Consider the following 19819-nt stretch of genomic DNA (forward strand, 5'->3'; position numbering starts at 1 on the left):
TGTACAGTGACACTTTACAATACCCTACAGTATTGAATATTTGAAAGTGGGACTGAGTTAACAACCTGATTACAACAATTTAGTCAAAACTGTTGAATTAAATAATAAATTATCAAATTAGAAAAGCACTGAGAGAGTTGTGATTGTGATTGTCAGGCAAAACTTTAGTCCTACTTTAATGTTATACTCCCTTTCAGCAGACTGTCTGCTACAATTTGGTGTTAGTTGCAGGTTTGTACGATAATTTGTTTCCTGACAGTGTTGAAAATGATGATGACCCAGTACATATTTCATATTCCAGATCTTGGTATCCAGAATATTGCCAGGATCTGGATCGTACTTTTACATCTGTCAGAAATTATGGTGATCTTGTCTTGTATTGTCTTGCAAAGCAATTCGACCATTTATCGTGGAGTTCTAAACACACATGGTGAAAACAGCCCTATCTCACAATGATAAAGAATCCTTTAAAAAAGGCCTGGTTCCAGACAGTAATCTGGGTCACCTCCAAAATATAATTACTTCTTCCTTATCCCATTTGGAAGATTTCCTTAAAATTTTATCCAGATCTATTCGTTACTTTTTGAGTTATGTTGTTCACAGACAGACAACAAACTCTCCTGTTAGGAAAAAGCCCTTCAAAAGCTTTTTCTTTTTTGTTTTGTATTTGTTAGCGACACTTCCTTATTTATCACTGATATCCCTTTAATCCTCTGAGTGTTGGCTTGCTTGGCTTTGAGTACCTGTTAGAGCCTGGACTTCAGTGTGAATGGGCTGTATAAATACAACCTGCTGCCAATGATTTAATGATTTTCTTTTGTCCAGTTGAATCATTCAGCTCCCAAGATTCAGAGTATCTCGCAAATCTGCATTCATTACAAGTTTGTTTGATACTGGCTTAACTCAGCCAAACATTGCATTTAAATGTGTGAGTCTGACTTTCATTCATGATGCCGAAAACATTTCAAATCATCCGGATTCTGCCACGGACTCAAGTTTGATCTGCCAGCCCATTAAAAAGCACAAATCAAAGAGTGGAGAGGAGAACATTAATAAACCCACTTTCAGTTGGAACCTCTATTCGACACAGACACAAGTCCAAGACGGCTCGGTTTTCACAATTATACTGACTGACATATTCAATTTCATTTGCATGAAAGGGGCCATTTCCTCTCTGAATCTTTAACTTGCAGGGTGAGGCGGGGTTGTGGAGGGCGATAATTAATCCTTACACATTGGGTGGCAGTCTGCAAATACCCCGCTCCATTTGGACATACGGGAGGAAGAAAGGAGCGCTTAAAGATGCCATTAACCTCATTTGACATCTTTAAGCCGCAGCTTTTCAGTCCTGCGATATTGATAAATCGCTACAACGCCAGCAAGTGGCATAAATGTTGGGAGAGGGTAAAAGTGGAGTATTAAGTGTATATGCTGATGACATTTGACTCTGTGTAATCTATAAGTGCTCTGAAGTTCATCATTATGGTGTTTAGATGACGAGATAAAATGTTGGTTGTTGTAGAAACATTAGTGGATGTGAGGTAACACCATCTCTGTGGATTAATTAACTGTCTGTACAACGTTCAGAAAACATCTGTCTCACAATGCCAATGAGAGAACAAAAAGTAGCAATGCAGACACGCAAACACAGAAACAAACAATGCAAAAGAAAATATGTGGGGGAGGAGGAAGGGGGGAAGATAAACCACACATACTAATCAATGAGAGACACAAGCAGAAACCGTTCTCTTTGGGGCACTACACAGCCCTCTATCTGCAGCATTATGATAAAAAAATCGTCTTTTGTAATGCTGAGAAAACAAACTCCACATTGTACGCACTCACAAAGGGCCCAGGCAGTGAGAAAGAGAAAGGAATCGGAGCTTAATTAGAAGTGTTGCCTGATTTGCATTGCATGCTCATCGGTAATCTGGCCTTAAATGGAAACTGAAATTCTTATTGCAATTAGCGATTACTTGAAAAGGGATATGGCCTCCGAATGATTGTTAATTACTGGATCAGGAATAGTACATTAATTCACTGCAGAGGTTTTAACGCGGTGCAATGATGGGGACTCGCTCTTCCATCAATATTGCGCTGCTTGTCACACATAATGAAGTTCATAATACAAGCCTTCTCCTACACTGCCCCCGCCCCCTTCCTGACTGCTTCAATGTGCTCTGTAAGCAAAATTCACCACAGTCATTATGTAAAACTAATTCAATGGAATGTAGAAGAATGCAGCTTAATGACACATTAATATTGAGGCTGCATGAGGATACAAGGTCCATTCTGGGATCAGGTCCCAAATGAGGGTCTCCGGCGAATAAATAAACGCGCATCATCACTGAGAGAGCTTCAAAGGCAGGAAAACTCAAGCACACACAGTGACACACAAGTCACCAGTGTATTGTCCTTGCCAAAAACACAAAAACACAGCCCAGTGACTAAGGTTGCGAAAATCATATTCCAACGGGACGGGTCTTTACTGTGTATTACTCATGCTCTGTGGCACTGCTATGCTAAGTCTGAGCTTCTGGCTGTGGTTCTGTTGGAGTCTAGGGCACTTTTTCTGCACTGACAAAAGCTTCAAAAGGAATGTCTAATGCTGTTGTCCCACATTCAATGCAATGACAGATTCTCTGGCAAGACCAATCATGCACATGTGCACCCATGCACAGACACACGCTCCTAAGGGTGCTGGAATATTCCTGCAGAACGGAAGCGAACATTGCAAATGGGACATTAATAAATTGGGCTGGTGTGTGGAGGACAAAAGGAAAATTCTGGAAGGTTCCATTAAATAAATATAAAGGGTTATTTATAGAGCGGTGACGGCTTTCTCAGTCTGTGTTTGGAAGCTGAAAGCCCTCCTTATTCAATTATCGTTGCAGATTCATAAAAGCTAAAACCCGTCGGCAGTGACGGCTACATAAGTGATGAAGTCTCCTCTCCTGGTTTGTAACAATGTTTGCAAGAGGAATCTTGTACCTCCTCTACCTCCTTCCCTCTCCTCCTGTGTTTGTCTCTCACACACACACACACACGCACATGAGCTGCAGCGCTCTCCCACGGGACACATTAGCGAGGTAGAGGGATCCAGTTTGTCACTTAATAAAACGGCCCACTCAAACAGATGGCTTTGTTCAAACGGCCCCCGACGCTTTAAAAGCTGGAACCGAATCGCTGCTGTGTTAAATCAGACACATGAAAGCCCGCCTCCCTTTGCGGTGGAAACCAAACAGAAGGAAACATATAAATATTGAATTGCGACACCGTCGACGTGAGACCATCCACTAGAGAGGAAGAGGGAGAAAAAACTACACGAGGAGGAGGGAGCGAGGTGGTAAACACTAGACCCTCCTGATGGAAATTCTGAACATCTGGGCCGAGCTTGTCAAACGCCAGCGCCAAATAATAAAGGCTTTAATTTCAATAAGACTCCTTTTTCTCCCTCTTATTCATTACTTGTTCATTAATGTGTGAATACGGAAATCTCGAACCAAGCCAACTGGTGTGTGACCATTTGAGGGGAAAACAGTCAAGCAAGAAGTATGAAATTTGGATTTGTTTGTCTTGTTTGTTTTTTTCCCTCCGACGTCTGGGGGAAAAAAACAGAGAGAGAACATAGATAAGTAATTCTAATTGTGCAGGCTTACTCTGTTTGGTAGTCAGCGCAGTCTATTTGCAAAAAGTTAATTATCTGATAGGATAGGCAGTGGCAGCCGCTAACACAGAAAGCCATTCGTTCATTCTGTTATCCACCAGGCAATGGAACGATTCATTAAATGGCAGTGCTGCAGCAAAATGGACCAATAGTTATCAGGCTGGGGGGCTGCACAGACTTGAAAAGATGTTAAAAATGGCAAAAGTGATAAACGCTCTCTGGCCATGTCAGCTTACTTCCAATGTAATGACATGTGGAGATAATAAGGGAACATGATGTGGTATGATTCTCATAACTCTGCCTCACGTGTGATGTGCATTTTATGTGAGATTGATAAGAGGATATCACTGCGACGGCATGGGCAGATGAAAATCTGCAAAGCTGCTGCCTTTCTACCACATGTAGCATAAATCATAAGATACAGATTGCAAAATCAGGGTGGAAAATCAAATAAGCAACATATTTGCATGTCTCCATTTAAGACCGGATTCCACTGTGCTCGTTCCATACAGCACAAACTGTCCCCGCCCTCAAAGAGCGGGAAAGCTGGCCTTATATTTGCCACTCCATGAAGCAAAGATGAATTATGTCTCTAATCATACCAGAGACTCAGCTTTGTCCGTTTTAAACAGGCTCTAATTTTATAGTTAAGTAGTGCACGGCCATTTCCAGAAGATGCCAGTTGTCAGGCCGTAAGAGGCGACACATTCCATGTGCTGTGTTTTCTCAGGCGCTTACACGCAAACTAGCTCATGCTCCAGAAACTCTGCGAGACGACAACTGGCTTCCTCTGAGCGGATCAGGTATCCTGTGAATGTTTCAAACTTCAGCAAAACCAGGTTACACTTAAACCAAGAGGTAATTATGCCTTTAATTATGATGATTTTTAAAGTTAAGGAAAGAATTCACTAATCTGATTGGATTAAATGTTTATGACAGTATAATGAAATATATCACCTCTATGCACCCGGCTGTAGTCTTCGCCATCCTCAAACCAAAATCCTATCTCTGGGGCAAAGAGTGTGCAGAGGAGGTACCACAAACAGTCACTCAGGGAGCAAAGTGACCTTTCACAGGCCACTAATTTTACGCAGCAGTGAAGGGAAGAGTATTGCATATAAAATAGAGGAAGAAAAATGGCGGTAATTGAAACGTCTTTGGGGTAAAAATCACCTTTTCCTCTTTGAAGCAGACAGCCAGTGTTATCTGTCAGAATACAGCAGGATTAAAACACTGTGTAAAATGTCAGCGATTCACTTCAAGAATAACATAAGAAAGGACATAGTTGTGAGTTTTAACACTAGTATCTTTCAGTGGTACTGCACATGTTCAAAAATTAGTCACTTTACAATTCATTTTTCACGTCATGACTTTTGAGTCACATTGATTTTAACAAAAATAAGCAGGTGATTATAAAATTGGCAGGATTTGTTTTCAACAAAGTCAAACATACTCATTTGTTTGTTTTAGCCACCAACTTTACCTTGAAATGCTTCATCAACATTGCCGTAGCAACATTGCAAGGCTTAACATCGCCACTTTCCATTAATATTTACAGTTTAACACAAGAATTTTTGGATGCCATTACATCTCTGCGTAAAGGCTGATTCATACTTGACGTGTCTGCAGCGTCTTTGCAAAAGAATGACGTCATTTTTGCACCTACGCCTCCTCACATGGTCCCTTTCAGGCCAAAAACTTCAGCGCCAAGAACAGGGATCTCCTAGTGGTGGAAGTGCAGAAATACAGGCATCTGTATGACTTTTCACACAGAGATAGGGATGGGTACCGAATTAGGTACTTTTATAGGTACTGACCTAATTCTGTCCAAAGTACCGGGTACCACTTCAAGTAAAATGAAAAGGTACCATGTTTAGGTACCTAAATGCATCCTTGTGACTGTGACGGAGTGGAAGAGTAGTGGATTTCCTATGCTGGACATGAACACAGCATTACAAGGTTATATACTGAAGAAGAAATATGTTAAATTTAAAAAAAAATACATTTTATGATCAAACAAATTGATATTTTTTACCATATAAACACAAAAAGTACCAAAAATTGGTACTGTTGAGTAGCAATATTGATTGCCATTGGTATCATATCATTTCAAATGTGAAAGGTACCCATCCCTACACAGAGATCACCATGATAACCAAGTGGTAAATACTTCATAGCATAAAAATGTGGCCACTCTGGGCAGAGAAGAGGAATCGGTTAAAAGAACCTGGAAAAATCTCTGGGACACATATGTCATGTTGTAAACAAAGGCAAACTTCTTTGACTCTAGTTTAATACTCTGGTAGATGTACATTAACAATGCACTGCCCCCTGCAGTTTGGGAATGGACACCAATAGACGCTGTGCGGGGTGTTACAAAGCATAAAAGTCCTATGCATTTTCTTGTGCGTCCCATTTCCGCACGTCACATTCGCGCGGAAAGCATAACACAGCCTAACCCTAAAATACTAATATTCCTATGGATACACACTGGTGAATCTTTTTCTAACTCAGCAGTTAAGACGATATCAGGTAGTCTGATTATCCAATCTGGGACACTGCTCAGCTCATGTGACCATTATGTGCCCTATAGCTGTTGGAAAGGAAGCTCAAAGCCTGCACCATATCCAATATGGTCGTGTCTGATGATTGGCTGTATTTCACTATTTCAGGAACAGACAGGCGACGTCAAGAAGACTATGTTCATACTTCGTCCAGTGTCCAACAGTCTATGCTCCCCCCTCAGACAACATCCAGCCACTGATTGAGGGCCTCATTACCATAGCTTCCCCACCCACTGAGATCACTGTATGTACAATAAGGTTAGAAACTGAGACACAATCACAACATGCTGTCAGCAGCTAAAAGGACATACCTGAGTTATTTTTACATGATGAAAATAACCTATTTGCCACGTCTCTGAGGGCTATTTTCATCCACTACATCCTATTGGTATGTCTCAAACTCAAACACTCACAGTAAATCGAGGTTCAGGTCTTTGAATTCTTAATTGCCAACCACCAAGGAAAAGTGTGTGTTTGTGTGTGTTGTGTGTGTCTGTCTTTGAAGAGGTACAGATGGGAAACAAATGAGGGCGGTTGGTATCAGGGTCAGACTGGCAGAGAGGGGTATTCACTCAGATACAAACAGTGCAATGTCACCCCAGGAGCAAAAGAAGTGAGAGGGAAATAAAAACAAGCCTCAGGGGACATAATTAAAATAATCCAGTGAAATTAAGGGCTTCAGATCACTTTTGAAGGAGTCTTTCTTGATGTGCGTGGATGGAGGGATGATTCATCCAGAGATGATTAGAAGCATGAAGAGGATGACTTTGTGTGTGCATGTTTCTGTCTGTTTACAGTGCGTAGGTGTTACTCTACTCTTTCTCTTTCTGCTCTGCACTTCTTAAGAGTGTTTTCACATTTTCTAAAAAATAAAAATAAAAAAATGTCAACCTGGGAGAAAAGATACACGCAATACAGTCACTGTGGTACCAAAACTTCTACCTAGAAAGAAGAGACAAGCGCGAAGAGGGATGTTGACGCAACCCTGGAAAGATGTGTGCTGCTTTTGAGGTGACGCAAGGAATACTGGATATTTATTTCACCTGTTTGGCTTGAAATCAGACAGAGTGAGTCAAAGAAAACACATGATGATTTCTGTTGGGATTCAAAGAAGAAACAAACAAGAGTCTCCTTAAAACAGCTAATGGCTTCATGCATTTTTTGTCAGAAACATTTGAGGGACATTTTTTCCCAAGTGAAAGATTTAATAAAAAAGCAGAGTCATTTTTCCTCTGATTTCTAAAGATGAAGAGACTCCTTAGGGTGCGAGACTATTGGGGACCGGAGATGAGGCCTTTGGTCTGGTGGCGTTAGCTGCCCTTCTCCCCTCCCTTCTTTTTTCACCCTCTGCCAAACGGAGCCTCAGTTTACAGAGTGAGTGTACACAAAGGCGCTGGCCTCGTGTGCAAATGTTTGCCAGCAGTAATGGGCTCCAGGCTACTGAGTGAGTGTATGTGTGTGTGTGGGTTTTGTCCATTAAGACTATGTATATATGCATGTGAATGGACCTACTGTACAGACATTGTATAGAGTTGTGGGTCTTAATAACATGTTGGTGTATTTGCGAAGGGAAGGTGTGTCATTCACAATACAAAGACCTGTCTCTCCACATTCTACTTTAACACCTATCTGAATTATTCTACAAGCAACAACTGTGAGTAAGTGCCGGGGCTATTAGCTTTTAATGTTGAGTCGTAAAGCTGCGAAGAAGAGAGTTAAAAAGCCAATGACATTGTCAGAAAATGCCACAAGGTAAAACCAGTCCTCAGTAAGTAATGACTTCAGCCCTTCTTCTCTCATAGATTAAAGGTTAAAGAGCAAGTTGGCACATTGACTCTGTGATTGTGATCGTTAGCGCCGTGAGTATTCAAGGAAATGTAGCGCACATTAAGGATCAACGTGACAGGTTTTTACGACTTTGAGAGGCAGTTTTCTTGCACCACTCAGGCCAAAACAAGCATTTTATGACAGATACAAGTGTCTCTTTAACAAATGGACAGAATGGATGGAAATGAAGTGGACTTGATAAAATAATAAAGTGTTTGTTTTCTGGCTGAACTAGGGATGGGTACCAAATTAGGTATTTTTATAGGTACAGACTTAATTCTGTCAAAAGTACCAGGTACCGATTCATGTAAAACCAAAAGGTACCAATGTGCAGGTACTTAAATGCATCCTTGTGACAGTAAGGGAATGGAAGAGAAGGCAATTTTCCATGCTGGGCATGAACACAGCATAATAAGGTTATATATTTAAGAATAAATATGTTTAATTAAAAAAATACATTTTATGATTTTTACCACATAAACACAAAATAAGTACCAAAAATTGGTGCCATTGAGTACCGATACCAACTGTCAGGTACCGGGAATCGGGACTGTATCGTTTCAAATGTTAAAGGTACCCATCCCTAGGCTGAACGTCAGTCAAAGCTACAAACTACTTCTTTCCTACAGGATACTTTAATTGAAGGAAATTGGGATATGATGTTTATTAGTCGCTATAATCACACAGGAAGCTGCTCATTCATCAGTTTTTTAACAGTAATATTTTTTTTAAACATTGCAGTGTAACTTCAGTAAATCAAAAATTAAGTGTTTTGCAGCTAGTCTAAAATGTAATCAAAAGTTGGACAAAAAGTTTTAATGTTTTGGGCTCAGAATTCTTACATTTTGAGTTTTATATAAATTTTTTAAAATTACATTTCAGACTCAGTACTTCTGATACATTAACCACTATTTTCGGTTTTATTACATTTTTTTTAAATTACATTTCGGGTTGACTCCAAGAAGCTACTTTAGATCATTGTGTTACATTTTGAGAGTTTTCTTACTCCAGCCTAGATTGTTAGACCGTTAAAATATTTGTTGAAACCAAAGCAAAATAAGACCCTTGCAAAGATTCCTAAGAAACAAAAAAGCAGTGTGGTCAGACTAACAGTTTGACACCAGTAAACAGAAGATGTTTTTTTAATGTCTGAGCTCTCCTTGGCATGTTTTTGGGGCAGGTTTTTTCACTCAGCAGCGTGTAAGGCAGGTCTCAGGTCATTAATCATTCCACAGGTGCAGGGCCACTGTCAGAACCCATACGTCCTTTTGCCTTTTCAACCTGGGAGGAGAGGGGGTTCGGGTGTAAGGGAGGCTGAATGTGTCCCTAAAGAACAATTTTCCTTCCTTTCCTTCTTCTTTCTCTGAACTGAGTTTGTCACGATGGGGAAGCGAGTCCAGATTAATTAGATTCCATTTTGTGGTCATCTTCGTTTTCCCTCCATCCATGACTCTTTTCTTTTCCTTTGTCTTGCCCACAGTCCTTACAGCCAATCCTGGGACCATTTATCACGTTGCCATCTCTGCTGAGCTCCCCCCTTCCTTTTCCTTCCCTTCCTTTCCTGGCTGGGAAGCCATTAGAGCATCTCTGCATCACGGCGGCCAGATTGCATTCTGGTCCCCGCTTGCGACATTTATCATCTTTTGTCCTAACTTTTTATCTGCCCCTGCCCTGTGTGAAGCCCTATCTGCAATGCCCACTGTAATGAAACACTGGGAGGTGAAGCTCAAGTAAATAACCTAATTAAACCTAGCAAACAGGGACAAAGGGGGAAAAGGCACAAAAGGCCTTTGTGAGAATGCCAGAGGAGGAACACTCACAGATGGCAGTGAGGAAGTCGAAGCAGTGATGTGGCAAGATGCCCATACCACCTTCTCGTCTCTGTATTTATAGTCATGGTGCTGTTGTTTGTCCCAAGATGTCCTTTTTACATAATCCAAATGAACACAGTATCACAGCTCATCCACCAACTGCATGTCAAAAAATTTGAAACAGAAAAGTAGCACTCCTGTAAGACGAGGAAACCTCTTTGTGATGATCCTGAAGCTTTGAATAATGGCCCCTATGAGAAAATCCACCCCTCCTTCTCACTCCCTCTCACTCCTTTCTAATTCTTAGGCAAAAGTCGAGCCAACTCTGATTGGTCTCATTAGGGACAAAATGAAGAATGCCAAGCGTCATAATTATCGGCGCACTGCTGCAAACAGTATCGAGTCAATACTGCAAAATGTCAGGAGGGCATTAGTGGGCAATTATTAATCCATATCAAGCTGGGATGGACAATTTAATTATCTTCTAATCAATATTTCCAGATCTTGTACAGATGTAGAGCAGTGACCGGGTGCATGGATCGGCCTTCTGGAAAGTCCTGTGTGGGAATTAAAGGGGGGCAAGCTGGAACAGGGACAAGAACGTGCCTCTCTGCATGTCTTACCAAAAACTTTTTACACGACACTGTGACAAAACCAAAGCTACAAAACTATTCCATCTTCTGCTGTTTTTTATAAAAGTTTTGAGGATTTTTGCTTATCAGATGACTCAGGTTTGTATTTACTCACTCTTACTTGCATGCACTCAAGAAAGTGGTGGTTTGAAGTGGGATGAAGGTGCTTGTTGGTGGTGGAAACAAACTCAAAAGAGGAAAAACATTTGGGCAGAGTTCTGGAAAATAATAACAGACCTTATTTAGCTAATTATTTGGATATTTCTTGAAGAAAAACGTGTTTTAACCCAAAAGTGGCAACTGTGATGACTCAAAGTTTTGCGTCTCATTGAACTCCGACCTTAATGTTTTCTCATGTCCTAATGCAGGTACCATAAGCAGAGGCATATGAGGTCATTTTAGTCTGATTTTGCTCAGATCTTGTAATCAAACTCAAAAAGCCACTCATGCAGCAGCAGCAGCAGCAGTGGTGCCTGATAAAATTGAGGCTCCTATTTGTGCGGCTTTTATTAACAATTTGCTGTAATATTCCACCATTGCTGATAATATTGCTTACTTTCTGCCGGTGCTCTCTCTGTGCTCGATGCAGCCCAAATAATTACTCTCATTGTACCTGAAACAAACTATCTCAAATAATGCCAGTCAAGCCTTTGTGCGAGTGATGAAACAAAATGAATGCTGTGTAACAGGCCCTCGTGGATTTCAAAGACGCCACACAATGAGGCATGGCAAAACAAAAGTGGCTGTCTTCCACCAGATAGCAGTCATCTCCAGATAAGAACAGCCTCTCATGCTTCTGTTTTGCTTTTTGTTTGCTGTTATTGTGACTCCCGTCTCCATCCCTGAATCGCTTTAGTCTCTATGCAACCAATTGATTACTGCTAAGTTGCCTCGACTTGGGTTATTTTCACTGCTTATTGCTTCACTGTCTGTTGCAATGGATTATGATTTTAACATAAGATTGCATTTTCAGCTGACTTTTTCCTCACCCGCCACACATTATAAACCCGCATTATTCTTCTATTTTTCTCCCATAATGCATCAGTTCTTTTTTCTCAAATAATAACACCACAAACCAAAGAGCTCCCCTTTGTTCACATGAATAAAAAACTTAGCTCTGGCTTCACAAATATCATTTTCAAATTGCTTCAACTTTTTTTGTGAACAGCTGATACTTCTTAAATCATTTCAGCATGTGACTCCAGGATTGATTAAAGATTAAATGTCAAATAAAGTGTCTTTAATCTGTTTACTTTCATCACAAAGTTAAATAATTTTCAAATGAAAAAAATTAAGGTAACTGCACAAGATAGAGCACCCTAATTTCATCTTATGGATTAAAGTTTTAGGCTCACAGATAACATTTTTTGTGGAATTATCTCGAAGCTTTGGTGAGAAAAAAGGAGACGTGACTAAGCATTAAAGAAACATAAAAGAAACCCCTGTGACTTAACTTCCTTTTTATCACCTCATCAGGTCCCAAAGCCTGAGAAAGTCAGCCCATCTATTCTTTTAGTTAATCTCTATCTCAGCTCTTTCCCTCCAATGTTTCTCTCCTCTCTCTTCTCTATCTTTCACAGACCCACAGTTCTCTTAGATTACTTGTTTTTCCACGGTTACAGGGCCTTGGTTGTCTTACCAAACCCTTGCTTTCTTTCCATGAGTTCTGTCAGTTTATTTATGGTTAAGATGTTTTGAGAAAAACTTGGCTGTCTCCTCCAGAAAAATACTCTCATCCATATGCAGTGCGTACATCAAATTACAGAGGCAGGTATTGAAGCGTGGGGTTATTTTTAGCATAGGTCCGAGTAGATTTTCCCGACCATCTGATCAGAGGTGCTCTTTGGCAGTGATGGGGAATGAAAGCACATTATTACTGATATGCTGTATTCTCCATCTCTTTGTTCCATTAGGTGCCCGGCTTTGGAAGCAAGAACACAGAACTATATTTGTACATGTGCATGTTGCAGAGCTGGTACTTTACAACTAAAAGAACACCTGAGTACCGTAAGATGAAAACTAGGGGTAAGCATATTTATTAAAATGTAGGAAAAGCTAATTATCACCAAATTTCTTGCATGTTTAACAAAATACCCATACTGTATCCCCGTCATATATCATGTGTAAATTGTGTAGAAGCCATAGTCAAAAGTAAGAGATGTAGACACAGTTCATGCTTTTAACTGTTTGAAAGCCAAGATGTCAACAAGTACAAATGACAGATAATATTACGTCGTTCGGTGTGGTTTGAAAGTGTTTTGATCTGTACATAGAAATAAAGTTGTATGCAGGCTGCTTTTACACTACAGATGACCATGAGATAAAAGCAATGAGTTACTAGCACAGACATATGTAGGTGTTAACTTTCAAGGAGGACCAAGAGTTTGTTGGGCTAGCTCTAACTGTAGCAACACTTGAGAAACAATTTGAATTTTTGTACCTGAAGACTCTGTGGTAAGTGCGTTAATAAATTTGCCCAATTTAGAGTTTTGTGAGGTCTTTTTTAGCATTTTAGGCTGCATTTACACAACCCCAAAAACAGTCAAATCCGCTAACATTTCATTGCGTTTTGGCCTTGCGTTTAGATGAGACCGCGTTGCGTTTTGTCCGAAATTTGAAAATGCTCTCCAGAGTGGAGAGTTTTCAAAACGCTCCTCCATCCATCCTGGTATAAACACAGAGCAGAGCGTTTCAGGGTGAAACGTCTCCCGTCTGAGTCGCTAATTTTACTATTGGCACACACATTTTTTCTAACTCAGCAGTTCAGAGGATATTAAGATCGCAAGCTCGCCCAATCAGAGGCACAGTTCAGGTCACGTGACCGACAGGCGCCCTATAGCTGTACATGAAGCCTCTGCCACTTTCAGTATGGCCGCGATAGCCGACGAGGTTCCTTAACCGTTTTCAAAAACAGACAGGTGAGGTCGGGGAGACTCCATCCATGTTTTATACAGTCAAAGTCAGCACTTTGTCTACAGCTGTGGTTGTTTTTAAAAGTGCTCTATAAATAAAGCTGGTATGGTATGGTATGGTAATGGTTTTGATGCATCTCGTTTAACAAAGCAGCATGATTTGTCTTTTTGCTGATCTTGTCTGAAAAACAAAGTATTGTCTTTGCATCATTCAGTTAATTGTCTGACACCTCACTTAATACTATTATGAAAATCATGTGTCATTTAGGGTTAGTATTTATTTCATTTTTTTTTTATATAATTAACAAAAACCTCCAGGGGTTGTGTGACTAAGCTAACAGGCTAAACCTGTACATCAGTTGTAGTTCTCCAGGTAGCTAAGTGTCCTGGGGATGGGGCAAAATGAAAACTATCTCCAGAAGATATTTGGCCAAACTCTCCTAATATTGATCCCCTTTGCTGCTGTTTAAGGTTTTCAGTTGGCTACCTGCTAACTGGCTAATTTCCTTTTACCATTCTCATTGCCTTCCCACTAGTGTTAGCATTATTTGGCTAAATACACAAACAAAGCTTCCCCTGTGAGACTAAATGACAAAACCATAGCTTAGTCTCTCCGTGGACGACTCTTCTTGAACAATCACAACGGGGAGAAGGGCACAGCCGAGTGAATCACGCCGTGTAATGAGAGGCAACAGATCATGCAGTGTGAAATTTCTGTCTTAGCAAGACAGCAGCAGGAAAGAGATTTGGTTAAGGGAATGGGAATTTCTTCCAGACTCTCTGATCATGTGTTATTTTTTCCCCTTCTCCGATGGGGCACTGGGAAGAGGGGGAGGGTGGGAAAATCTTATTTGGAAGGTGTACTTAAAGAAATCCATGTAGGCATAAATCCTGACATCATCGAGTCTGCTCCACTTCCCTCCTCTCCCTGCTCCCCCCACATTCCCTCCATATGTGCTCTGCAGTGCTTACCATCAGTCTGAGGATAGGAAAGATAAAAGTGGGGAGATGAGTGGATTAAAGGATGACTGAGTAAGGAGGGAGTGAGATTGAACTCAAATGAAGTACTAAAAGTTTGTGATGAAATATGTTTGACTGCATGTACCTTGAAAAGGAGGGCTGGAGATGAGATAAGGTCTTGGAGGGAAATGACCACTCTGGATTCCTTTGTCAGCCTTAACATCCTGCTGTACATGAATTATCTGCACTTAACTTGGGATATCCTTCATTATGACTGAAATGATGGAAGGGATTGCGATAATTAATTAGATGATGAGGGAATGATGAATGACATGAAACTGCACCAAGGGAGTATTAAAGCTAAGAGGAAACAGACTGTTCATGGATGTTATGATGGATGTCGTATAAACACCTCGTAAACGTCCGGGGACTCGTGTGAGAATACATAATCCACCAAGAGTGATGCACCATTAGAAACAAGGGCTTGGCTTGCTTTCAGCTGGGAAAAGCCCTCAGGTCTGGCTGTGGCGTTAGAGCATTTTCGCCTCTCGCTGGAAGCTTTCACTCTCATTTGCTATAACTGGTAAAGCACAATAAAGCTGTGTGTCACTATAAATCTCAGCTTCTCAGACGGCATGACTCACTTGGTGTTGCGGAGAAGTCTGCAAGTGTGTGTGAAGAAGTGCGAGTTAATGAGTGAGCAAGCGAACAAACAAAGTGAGAGGGCGGGGGGACAGAAAACAGTGACAGATCTAGTGTGTGTGTGTGTGTGTGTGTGTGTGTTAGCTTCTCCAAAGACAGACTTTGAGCACTCACTCCATCACTCGGCTGAATGTAAATCAACTTTGACAAGAGGAGCTTAGGGTGTAAAGATTCCCAATCGGCGTCAAGCGTTGGAGAGCGCTGTAGGTAAGAAGGTGGGGTTGTAAGCTCTCTGCCTGGGACTGAGAGACTGCCCTGAGGCACTCCACGGAGATGAATGGTTTAGACCATTAACCCCACCGCAGAATCCCAACATACCCCACAGGCACACAAATGTGCTGCGCCGAGATCAGTGCAATGTGTCGCAATCTCAGGACCCCTGGAGTGAGACCAAAGCTTCAGCCTGGGGCCAGGTGTTACCCACACAGGCTTACATGGACGACCACACACACACACATACACACACAGAGATAAATTTCTGAGACAGACACTAAAGAACTACCTCTATATTGCCATAATAGATGCAATAAGAATGAAAATTGACACAAATGCATCATTTAGCCTTATAAATATCCAGGAGTAGGGATGCACGATACTGGATTTTTGCCGATATCCGATATGCCGATATATCGAAACCCCTTTTTGCCGATACTGATAATCACGAGTTTGTTTGTTTTTTTCACTGTAAAGAAAGCTAAGTCTATCCTGTACTGGAATTTATATGATACTCGTATTGTGACGGTCTTATTTGTTTAAGAAACACACATAAAACAAGACAAAAAACATTTGATTTTACCATAAATAAGAAATGTATTATTTTTTCAAACTCAAGACATTCAGTATTGAAATACAGAAAAATAATTTCTTTAGATCACATGAACTTTAAATGTACAATGCATTTTTAAACATAACCAAGTTGCATTTGATTATTTTAGAGCTACTGTAACAACCTGGTGACAGACACAGAGCTCTACAGTGCAAATAAATGAAGTGCTACATTTTATTTAAGGAGCTTATTTTTCAGATGGAAAATAATAATAATCTTAACTGAATAGCACCTTATCGGCTGGGACTATCGACAGAATTTTTCATATCTGCCGATACCGACAACTGTGTTTTTAAGCTTTTATCAGCCGATACTGATATTGTGCCGATAATATGGTAGATCCCTATCCAGGAGGTGAGAATTTAAAATAGTGATGCACTCATCAGCAATTTTCAGGTGGCTCTTCTACAGAATTTTAAAGAGAATAATTAACACGATGACTAATGAGTCCTGGCGTCATGCAGACTCTACAAACTCTAAATGTACCTCCTGCCCTCCTGTAGATTTTAGATGCCAGTTTTGCTCATGGAATACTAACACATGCATCTCTGATTTGTCCTTTGTGGATTAATTCCTGTATGTGTTGATTCAGCTGGAAAACCAATGTAACTTTTTTCACATGTTGCTGGCATATCACTGGTAGGAGTCTTGCCATGCTTTCTTGCCTCGTCACAAGGACATGGTTCTTATTTGAGACCTAAAATAAAGAAGCTCTCTCTGCATAAAGATGTCTCAACTCTCTGAGCCTTCACTGTTCCTTGTTTTAGATTACAGTACGTGTGAATGAAACGTACTCCAGCTCCTCGTTGTTCTGACTTCACCCTGCGGTAAAACATCTTCTCCACAGGCAGAGGCTGATGTATTTCAGACTTGACTGGTCCAGTAATCCCATTACTGCGGTGAGAGCATCAATCTATTAATTGCACTGTCACTGGGGCAATGTCATGAAACACCTGCATTGTTATACAGTTCACCGCCACAGCGTATGAAGGGTGATCAGATTTAGTACATATGCCAGCAAGGCCAGAATCATGCCAAGTATAAGCCGAGCAGATGCAAAACAGCTGGCATTGTGCTCAGCTCACCGGCTGATCCGGGCTTCAAAGGCATGCTACAAGGTACCCTTTGTGTGAGAGTGTGTGTAAGTGTGAGTTTGCGACAGACTTGTCTGGTGCACTGCGTTAACATGGTCCTCTATTGTTTTTTCTGGCACCTTAAATGCTCCAAGGACAGATAAGGAGGTGCTGACTGAAATCCATACAGTCTCATGGCATGAAAGATCCTGTCATTTCCCGCAGAGGTTTTCAAATATTTGGATTTGTAGAACAGCTTTCTTGAGCTTTGTTGATTGCCACTCCAATGAGTTTACGATTTAGCTTATGGTGCTTTTGTTCTGTCAATATTCCCACTCTGAGACATGAATGGTCCAGCGTGGTTAAATTGTACCACCATTTTCAAGTCAATGTGTCTCGGAGACATAAGTGCACTTAGATATAGCATTAGTGCTTGGGGGCTAGCCTTTAATTACCTGCATCTCGGCTCTGTACAACATCTCCATATTGTGTGTGATTATCTGCTTTTTCTTGAGTGGGAGGGTCAGGAGTGGCAAAAAACGCTCGGCTTTTGTGCGATTCTGAAGTCTAAGTGCGAGGCGAAATGACTGCAATCCATAGATGAGGCTAATGGCCTTAAATAATACACTTGGGCTTAGTTGCCAGAGAAAATCGGCATTCATGGAGTTAATAATGGGGCCTGATACAACCTTTAAACATAATTGCAAAGCACATTGTTGACAAGGAGTCGGTACAGGCATCCTCAGCCAAAGAAAATGATAATGACTTCTTACTCGTTTAGTTCAACCTGCGAGCGAGAAGCATCTTGCATGGCACTGATAACATTGTTTTATCTCAGATTCCCAGTCTTGTCACGAGGTCTTCATCCAAACAACAAGATGGTAATTAAGTGCTGGCACTCACAGCCAAGGTGTTTTCACAACATTTATTTGAAGTGTGAACATGATGCCCCCCCCCCCCCCCCCTCTTGTAGCTGTGTTTTCAAAGATGTACTGTAGTAGGTAAGGCATGTTTGAAATGAACAAGTGGAGCCGACAATGAGATTTCCACTTGAGCGGTGTCCGCCAGGGTGATGAACGAGGTGTTGGATGCACTGAGAAAAATGAAAACAGCCATATGTTGTGTTCTCCCTGTGATTTAATGTGAACACAAAACAAAAAAAGTTGAGGATGTATTAATTTCAGTCTAATTCACTAAGTTCCAGTCAGTGTGTGTGGGGCCTGGATGAGCGCTGCAGCTCTTAAAAGTACATATTGTGCAGTCATACGTGCTTGAATTAGTGTGTGTGGCTTGTATGTCAGCACCATGTGGGTAAAAGGGGATGGAATAGACTCAATTTAAATCAAATTAGCATGCAGGCAAATTAAGCAGAGGGATTTAATTTGAGCTGTTGTAAAAATGCTAATTTCAGCATAGCCCGGAAGCTCATATGCAAATGCAACACTATTTTACAATAATTCATATTAGGCTGGGCATGCATAAAACACACATATTACAGCTTCATGTCATCCAGGGAATTGTGCATCATTAGCTTTCGGACTTGCTACAAGGTGATCCTGTCTTGCAAATGTGTGTGTGTGTGAGTAAGCATGCATGAGCTGGGACTCCTCCATTCATCTTTATGCACAGAAAATGAAACTTGTGTTGTGTTTTAGAGCAGTGTTCTCATGTTTATGGACGTCTAAGTGTATCCGTTTTTCTGTGTGCATCCAAACATTAATCTCCCTGATTCTTTGTAACAGACAAACCAACACCTCTACAAATCATAGTTATGATAAAATGAATTCCACTCACAAAATACAAGATCTGACTGTAACCCTGGCAGATGCTGTTGGATAGTTACTGCTGCTCTGCCAAACAAATGACTCCACAAAGAGTGGTAAACACTGATCATAAATGTATAACTTGCTTCAGTGTATCTTAAAGTGAGCATATGGGAAACAGGTGTCAGGAATGCAACCTGGCGCATGTGTCTGATTTTTATAAAAAGGATTCTTTCTTCTGCTCATCAAACAAACACCTATACACAAGCATTTTGCGTCACTAAATGTGAGTCATTCCGCTGTCGTAGTACTGCTTCTCGTTTTCCCACTGAAGCAGCTCAAACAGAGCTGCATCAATAGACGATCTGCTGTTTTTTGTCCCATGTGGTCCACCTTTTGATTTCTGGCTCAGAGAAGGATTGCGCTTGCATTTGATGCTTGTGGATATTGTGTGTGAGCACCTGTGTGTTTGCGTGCTTCTGTGTTAAAAAAGGCATAAGTGAGAGAAATGAGGTTTGGGTGTTAACATCTTAATGCTTCGAGAGGCCGGAGGAGCCTGTCGATATTCATCTGACGTGTTAAAAAGAAAGTGTGCTGGCTCACTGGGACTCACCATGCCACCCGCCATCAACAGGGGGAATCAATTAAAACACCATTAAGGCCCAGGGTTTGACGTGGTCCAACACAGCATGCATTAGAGCTGAATGGGAAACGCTTTTTCCAGATTCTGTGCAGATGTACTTCAGAAAATTTCCCACTAATCTGGTGTGGTGGGTGCAATTTTGATTATATTTTCGGTGATGGAGCTGCCAATGTTGCTTTATCAAGAGTTCCTCATGGGTGTGTTTTAAATTCATGTAGCCACTGGGCTAATAGCTAACTCTGGTAAAGCTAAAGGCTGTCCCAGTCAAAACAGGCAAACAAGCAGACAAATAAGCGGCAGATTTGAATCTAGATCCCCTGAAGTCCTTGTTTGTTTTAACTTTTTTTTGTAGTGTCTATGTCCTTGAATTTGTCTTTTTGCCTGATACAGTGTCATGTTTTGGTGGGCAGAAGTGACCTTATTTGGGTGACAGGGGTGA

The 19819-nt window shown here is 41.0% G+C and overlaps 1 protein-coding gene and 1 long non-coding RNA gene across 26 annotated transcripts in view; one reads left to right on the forward strand and one right to left on the reverse strand.

Moving 5' to 3' along the window:
• LOC141784316 (uncharacterized) overlaps window positions 1-12870 on the forward strand; it is a 75433-nt gene extending 62563 nt beyond the window's left edge. The window contains exon 3 of the long non-coding RNA XR_012597432.1: window positions 12415-12870. This is a non-coding gene — a long non-coding RNA (uncharacterized LOC141784316). The remainder of the gene's footprint in view (window positions 1-12414) is intronic.
• LOC141784311 (receptor-type tyrosine-protein phosphatase delta) overlaps window positions 1-19819 on the reverse strand; it is a 471971-nt gene that overhangs the window by 75883 nt on the left and 376269 nt on the right. The gene's annotated exons all lie outside the window — the stretch shown is intronic.

Source organism: Halichoeres trimaculatus, unplaced genomic scaffold (assembly GCF_033239565.1).
Source record: "Halichoeres trimaculatus isolate MK-OKI-2021-1 unplaced genomic scaffold, fHalTri1.1 fHalTri1_scaffold_22, whole genome shotgun sequence".
Classification (NCBI taxonomy): domain Eukaryota; kingdom Metazoa; phylum Chordata; class Actinopteri; order Labriformes; family Labridae; genus Halichoeres; species Halichoeres trimaculatus.